The sequence below is a fragment of the Oreochromis aureus genome, linkage group 9, assembly GCF_013358895.1.
Source record: "Oreochromis aureus strain Israel breed Guangdong linkage group 9, ZZ_aureus, whole genome shotgun sequence".
Taxonomy (NCBI): domain Eukaryota; kingdom Metazoa; phylum Chordata; class Actinopteri; order Cichliformes; family Cichlidae; genus Oreochromis; species Oreochromis aureus.
This window is the reverse complement of record NC_052950.1, coordinates 31,424,713-31,432,826: the sequence shown is the minus strand read 5'-3', so window position 1 is coordinate 31,432,826 and position 8,114 is coordinate 31,424,713. Positions and strand designations below refer to the sequence as shown.

General features: G+C 40.4%; 1 long non-coding RNA gene across 1 annotated transcript; it reads left to right on the top strand.

The window, feature by feature from the left end:
• Window positions 1-1,053: 1,053 nt before the first annotated feature.
• On the top strand, window positions 1,054-3,557 carry LOC120441949. The gene is made up of 3 exons (XR_005614409.1): window positions 1,054-1,105; window positions 1,204-1,294; window positions 3,412-3,557. It is a non-coding gene; the product is annotated as an uncharacterized LOC120441949 (long non-coding RNA).
• Window positions 3,558-8,114: the final 4,557 nt, after the last annotated feature.

Sequence of the window (8,114 nt, the reverse complement as noted above, 5' to 3'; positions counted from 1 at the left end):
CAACGCATGTATTTTCTGAAAATCACAATTTTGCAACTGAAAACTTAAAGAGAGATAAGATTAAAACGGTAGAAGATCTGAAAAAGCTGAATCAGACAGGAATAGCCCAATAATCTGAGAACATTTTAAAGTTTGAATGGAGTTTCTAGGTGAAAGCATGAGGACGTAGTTAAGTTTCAAAGACAAGCAAGTTTTAGCAGAATTGTGGAAGTTTCCCATTCATTTCAATGGGACAAATTAAAGGAAAAAAGTGTAATATTTTAAAAAGTATAATAGTAATAAACACCAAAAGATATAGCCGGAATTAGCAGAAATAGCAGAACAGTTTAGAGTTTGAACGGAGAAAATCGGCTGAAAACTGAGGGAGTAGTTAAGTGCCGAAAAACGGGGCAGCAACTTGAAGAATAAAGTTTAAAACAGGAACTCAATAGTGTGGAAGCCCTTTTAGGGCATCCACACAATAAAGAGAAACAGGAACTCAATAGTGTGGAAGCCCTTGAGGGCATCCACACAATAATAAAGAATAAAGAGAAACAGGAACTCAATAGTGTGGATGCCTTAAAGCATCCACACAATAAACATTGCATGTTCTTTTTTAGCTCATTGACTGTGTCCTAGTTTAATGTCTGGCTCTGAGTCTGCAGACAGTCTCCATTCTTTCCCCACATCCTTGACTCGTCTCGGCGGTCTTTCTCTTTTCCTCCTGTCGGGCAGCTTCTGTCCAACATATCCACCATCAAACCTCAGCCTTGCCTCTCTAACTTTGTCCCCAAACACTCAACCTGAGCTGTCACTCTGATGTACTCATTTCTTGTGCTGTCCCAACGAACCAGTCATTCCTTTCTCTCTCACTGCCTCTAAACGCACCGGCAGAAAGAAAAGAGGAAGCCAATGGAGGAGATTCATGAATGTAGTGAATGAGGACATGCAGTGGGTTGGTGTGGCAGATGAGGATGCTCGGGATAGGTGGTGACCCTTAAAGGCAGCATGCTTCAGTATTAATATAGCCTTTTTTCCAACACGTTTGCACTGATCTGTTATGTTGGTATTTGTTTCCGTTTAGGGTCTAATTGTAGCTGTTCTCTACTGTTTCCTCAACAGTGAGGTGAGGCTATGCATGCGTTTTTTGTAACATAATTTATATGATTTTTTAATATATAATATATTTAATATAATTCTACTTCTTCTTTTTTGCACATAAAGGTTCAGAGTGAGCTGAGGAGGACATGGAAGTGTTTTTCTGTAAAGCGCTGCGTGGGACAGGACTTCAGGCTCCACAGCGTGAACCAAAATGGTACAGAAAGCTCGACCCAGTGTTCTAGAAACTCCCGAGTCCAGTCCATCCTGCAGACTGAGATCACCGGGCTCTGATCTGCGACACAAATAGCTCGTTTTGTTAAAGACTTTGAGAACTGATGCTTGTGTTCGGTCAGTGTGGAGGAATTATACTTAACGTCGCTTTTATAGACATATTGCCTGATGCTGCAGGGACTGAACTTGTGGCTTGCAAACGGTTTTGAGGTGAAAGACTTCTTATTGGGCCGTGAAGCCTCCTGGAGATATATATATATATATATATATATATATATATATATATATATATATTTCATCTTAGCCGATATGACTATCGGCTATCACACCAGGCAAGACCCCAGGTGCAGGCTGTGTAAAGATGCCCCAGAGACAATCCAGCACATAACAGCAGGGTGCAAGATGCTAGCAGGCAAGGCATACATGGAACGCCATAACCAAGTGGCGGCATAGTGTACAGGAACATCTGTGCGAGTATAACCTGGAAGTCCCGAGGTCAAAATGGGAGATGCCCCCAAGGGTGATGGAGAATGACCGAGCTAAGATCCTGTGGGACTTCCAGATGCAGACGGACAAAATGGTGGTGGCTAACCAACCGGACATAGTGGTGGTAGACAAACAGAAGAAGACGGCCGTAGTGATCGATGTAGCGGTTCCGAATGACAGCAATATCAGGAAGAAGGAACACGAGAAGCTGGAGAAATACCAAGGGCTCAGAGAAGAGCTCGAGAGGATGTGGAGGGTGAAGGTAACGGTGGTCCCCGTGGTAATCGGAGCACTAGGTGCGGTGACTCCCAAGCTAGGCGAGTGGCTCCAGCAGATCCCGGGAACAACATCGGAGATCTCTGTCCAGAAGAGCGCAGTCCTGGGAACAGCTAAGATACTGCGCAGGACCCTCAAGCTCCCAGGCCTCTGGTAGAGGACCCGAGCTTGAAGGATAAACCGCCCGCAGGGGCGTGCTGGGTGTTTTTTTCACATCACTGTGAGATTTCACAATGATCTTTGACATTTTTAAACACATAACGTGCACAGATGAAACAGTGCCTCCTATAATGTTTCCAGGACAACAAATTGATTTTTATAATTATTCTCCATATCCAAGAATGACTAACTGACTTTTAAAAAAATTGTTTTCAAATAGTTAATGCACAAATTAAATCTTACATAAAAATACTAAATCCATATTGGAGAAATTAGCCATACAGATTTATATACCTGAAGGTAGATGTATACAGAAATATTCATATTTTATGTTTAATTATATAGGGCTGATCTAGTTCTTCCTTTTATATAAGCTACACAGAGAGAGCACAGCATAATGTCGCCTAATGCTTTACAGACTGTACATTATTTTATTTTTTTCTAACTGATATGCAGAGGATGCTTTGTTAATACGGTTCATCCATACCTCCTGACCAGCAGGTATGGATGGATAGGAAATTCTGCAGTGTGTGCACCTCACAGTCCACACTCATAATAAAAAAGCTGTACCTATATTTACATGGCTGAGTTATCTACAGTTGTACAGTTGATATGAAGGAAGAAATTTATTATGGAGACCAAAGGTGTTGTTCATATCAGGCTGTAAACATGCTTATATGTAAGGTGAAGTTGGGCATTTTCACATGGTTGGCTAAAGGGATTTTGGCCATTAGAGGACCTCCAATTTTTGGCACATGAACGTTGGCTTCATTTTTCAGCTCTGTTGGTTGCTACTGTGATGTAGTAGATGTTGCATATTATGTTGCAAATATGCTTGTAGGTAAGCATATTTATTTCTGCTTTTCAGTTCGGTCATCTCACAGGCTGTTCAGCTCATTGTTATTGTGAGTTAAGACTCATTGTCCAAGAAAGGAGTCAGGAGATATGCAAGGGAAAGTTTGTGTTTAAAAATCAATTTATGTTTTTTTTTTAATGAAAACAAAACTAAAAAAAAAATAAAATAAAACCAAATAACGCCAACTCAAATCCCCGACCTCTCACTTTGGAGCCCCACTGAGCTAATTGATTCAGACACTGAGCTGATTTTGCTGACATGGGGAAGCAGAGACCACTACTGTATGTGGAAACAATGTCAACATCTGTCTGTTTTTGGTGCAGATGGGCTACTGCAGCAGAAGAAGACCACACCTGATGGCACTCCTGTCAGCTAAGAACAGGAAACTGAGGCTATATTTCTCACGGGTTCACCAAACGTGGACAACAGAAGATTGGAAAAATGTTGCCTGATCTGATGAGTCTCGATTTCTGCTGCCACATTTGGATGGTAGAGACAGAATTTGGTATAAACATGAAAGGATGGATCCATCCTTTCTCAGATCGGTTCAGGCTGGTGAGCAATCCCTTCATGACCACAGTGTACCCATTTACTGATCGCTGCTTCCAGCAGGATAACACAAAGCTCAGATCATCTCAAACTGGATTCTTGAACCTGACAATGAGGTCACTGTACTCAAATCGGCTCCACAGTCACCAGATCTCAATCCAGTAGAGAACCTTTGGGATGTGGTGGAACAGGAAGTTGTTAGTCGATCTGCAGCCCAAAAAACTGGAGTGATGCTATCATGTTAATATGGACCTAACCCTTAAAAGAAAGCACAGGAGGTTCGATCAGGTACTAACACCACCAGTGGCCCTCTGACCACTGGTGGTGGTCAGAGGGCCCGGTGGCGCCAGTGTCCGGCAGCCTCGCCTCTGTCAGTGCGCCCCAGGGCAGCTGTGGCTACAATGTAGCTTGCCATTGCCAGTGTGTGAATGTGTGTGTGAATGGGTGAATGACTGAATATAGTGTAAAGCGCTTTGGGGTCCTTAGGGACTAGTAAAGCGCTATACAAATACAGGCCATTTACCATTTTACCATAAGAAGGTGTTAGTATTAGTGTTAGGAGCAGGGTAAGTTACCACAGTGATGTAGCTATGTAAACAGAGATCCACCTTCACGATACTCCAGAATTTAAGCTCAACATACTGCAGCCTTCTAACCTATTACTGTAATTTCACTTCGCAGTACACCCCTCTGTTTTGACTGGCAAGATAACATTGGTGTTTCCTGGGTAACTGTGGCTCTTGTGACTCTTCATTGTCGTTTTGAATGCATTTGATAACACTGTGTTTAAATTGGTACCAAATTCAGGGCTCAACAAAGAAGGCTGTCTGAACAGCACGTTATCGTCAGTACTTTCACTATGATCCTCTCGGAGTTCATTTTTTTCCTGAAAGTCTATCATGTGTTATTATTGTTTTACATTTAATTTAATAAGGCCTACCACACCTATTAAAATGTATTGGTTTTTCAGTGTACTCAGTAACTTCATTTACTTTTCCTTATCACGTCAGCAGGGAGTGAACGTGATAGCATTCAATCTGAACTAAAATTAGAAGACAGAGGGTGATCAGTGTTCAGTTTTTTTCAGACAGAATGTTCTCATCCAAACGAACTCACCGTAACAGAGTTTTATCAGCGCCTTGAGGTGACTGTTGGGATTTGGCACTATACAAATAAAATGGATTTGATATGAATTAAAGCCAAAAACCATGCTTGCCTTGTACATAGACTGTTTTGTATTATTTCTCTTTATTTTTTATACAGTGGAGAGTATATCGCTGGCTGATTGTAAAATGTAGAGAAAGATCCATCGTTGTTAAATTTGTAAGCGTTTGATCACAACTGTAAACCTGTGATTCCATATGTTTCATCCATAAAAGCTTTTTTATCATGAACATGAAGCTCTGTTTGTTCAATCACACAAACTGAATCCTTTTAAATGTTTTTTCTTCCATGTTTGCAGATATTTTCTCAGTTCTCATCTTATGTTTATGTTTCCAGCAGGCACAGATAAAGGCATCAGTTCACATCAGACCTGTGGGGTCAGAGGTCAGAGGTCAGTGAGGGCGTATTGCTTCACTAGTTAACAGAGAAAAATCAACCTGTGTTATTGTTGCCGCTCTTTACTTTTCCTGTATTTACTTTAGATTGTGACGCATTAGAGCAGAATGGAATTACGCAACTATGAGCCGGACAGAGTCAAAGAAAGCGAAACTGATAACTGGGAAATGTGACTGGCAGGTTCAGACGTCTCATGCAAAGCCTTAAAAAAATACTGCTCCAAAAATAAATAAATAAAGGAACACTCAACTATTATGGCATAACCAAAGTCAGTTAAACCTCAGGGTTTAATATCAGTCTGTTCACTCAGTCTGTTCACTTAGGAAACATAAACCACTGCAAAGCCAATTCCGCTGCATTGGTGAAAGTGAAAGTAACAACAGATGCAACAGGACAACAGCCAAACCCCCAAAAAGAAAATCATTTAGGAGGCAGTGACCACAGACTATTGCTCTCTCCTTATCCCTCCAGACTGATACGTCTCTAGTTTTCCTTTTTTGCTACTGTTGTTAGTATTAGTAACAGGAGACGGTAGCTGCAGCTCATTGACATTGCACAGACAGTCCAGCTCGTCCAGGATGGCACAGTCTCAAGAGTGTGGAGGACGTACCAGGATGTGAGCTTTTGCATGGCTGTTGAAGGGCATCGCCCAGAACCATCATCGGTTTCTGCATCTTTGTGCAAGAAGGAATGGAAGATAAAACATCTTAGCAACAAATGAAATAGAGTAAAAGCACAATATTCTTTTTTATTCCTGATTTTGTACCAAGTCATCAAATAAATTTTAATTACCAAAAATTATTACAGCTCAGCTCAGTCTCTGAACCCATGTCATGTCATGTGAGATATCACACATCCTCTCATGTGAGGACCCTCACTGATATGCTCTGCAGTTACTATGCAGCCGTGCCCTGCCTAACTTTATCCTCACCAAAGTCTCAACCTGAACCTTTAAACAGCTGTTTGGGGACTGCTGGGTGAAAGCAGGGGGAATGTGCTCACTCTACAGGGCTAAAACTTAATTTAAGATACAAGGATAAAAGGAGCCCCTTCGCTTCACATGATATTTTCTTTTGTTCCCCTGAGAAACTCCCATCTGCTTTTCCATCTGTGCTGCCCGCCCTCTTTTCATCCTCCAGTCACCGTTCCTCTCATCTTACCTGCAGTCAAGCTGAAGAGGTGAACCTCGAATCAGTTATGTGGTGATACAAATACAGACAAATACACAAACTAGGACATGAGTACAGTTAAACTTAAGATTTCCTAATTCTTCAGCTCTAAAAAATTTTTTTAAAATTAGCTTTTAAAGGAAATAAGAAATGTTTAAAGGGTTTAAATCAAAAAGCATCCATCTTGGAGCTCAAGTTGCCAACATGAGCACAGAGAGACAGTGATGCTGGTAACTATTGGAAGTTCAATTGACAATATAAAACCCAAAGATATACAAGGGATAGAAGAATCTAAACAGCATTTGGGAAGAAAAATAATTTAAGAATTAATACTAAACAATCTTTCCGAAAGAAATTATGCAAACAATAACTCTACAAGCCGAATAGTTGCTGAGGAATAATTTGAGCAATTGTTTAAACTAGTGATTATGTGAGCTGCCGTCTCCTGGTGGTCACTGAAGGTACTTCAGGTGCAAGATGTTATTTGTAAATTTAAAAAAAAAGAAAAATACATTGAATTAAAATACTGTATTATTAAATGTTAACAAGTACAAAAAAGGGGAAAAGATGCTAGTCAGCATGGCGTCAGGGAAAAGATCTTTTATTGTCCTGAGACACAGAAAAAAAATGTTTTTATATTCAGATTTTGTTTTCCAAAGAAACTTGCTGGACCACTTCTTTTTCAAATTTGTTATTTATTTATTATCTTCTGCCCCATGAAGTGAGCACATCTGTCATAAAAGTGATTTGATGGCTGAGTGAGACAGAAAGGATTTTACTCAGAATTTGGAAGTGAAGTCAACAGCGCCGTAGCTCCGCAAACGCACATAACGCACACTGCGTAGGGCACCAAATGGCCGGTAGGGCACCAAAAAAATCAGGGTCGTAAAAAAAAAAAAAAGTAAACCATATTAATACTATAAATATCATATGCATTAATATGGTTAAACAATACAAAAGCAACATAAAACAATTTTCCCGAGAAAAGGGGTGAATCTGCTTTGTGCCCTGTCTCCAGTCTCCTCCTGGTGCCCCCCACTCCCAGTGGTCTGTTCTATAATGCCTCAATTCGGTATTGGTAAACACCTGTTTGAACATGGCCTCGAAACGGCAACAGGAGTCGGGAGCGGAGAAAAGAAAGAAGAAGAGGAAGCGTGATGAAACTCAGGCGTCGCTTGCCGGTAAGGCAATGTTTAAATAATAACAATAAAAAGTTCATTATTGTAGCCCTTGCTTGCACGCTCATGTCCGTCAACTCTGTGATAGCTCCTGTTAGCAGTGTTCATACTGTGTTAACAAATGTTGCAAATGATTGATGTTGGGTAGTTTGTTTACGTTGTGGATATGAATATAGAATGGACTACTAAAAGCAACTCATCATGGTCACTCAATTGACGGTTTTCAGATAACGTTAGCAATCGTGAGACTAGCATTTCCCTCCTCAGGTTGCTAGCTGGCTAACGTCATGCATGCTACTGATTAACCTTAACTTTGGGATAGGTCAGTGATGCAGTCAAGTATTATTATCAGATTAGACAAGATTACTTTGTATGTTGCTGCATTTCAGGATATCTATAAAGACGCATATCTTATTTATGCGGCATAACATAAGATATAGGTTTCATATTACAGTGTAATATGAAACCTATATCTTCCAGTAATATAGATTTCCTACTTTGCGCATTTATATCAAATTATGTACAGCATGTTTATATTGCCATTTGCCATTATGAAAATCTATACATGTA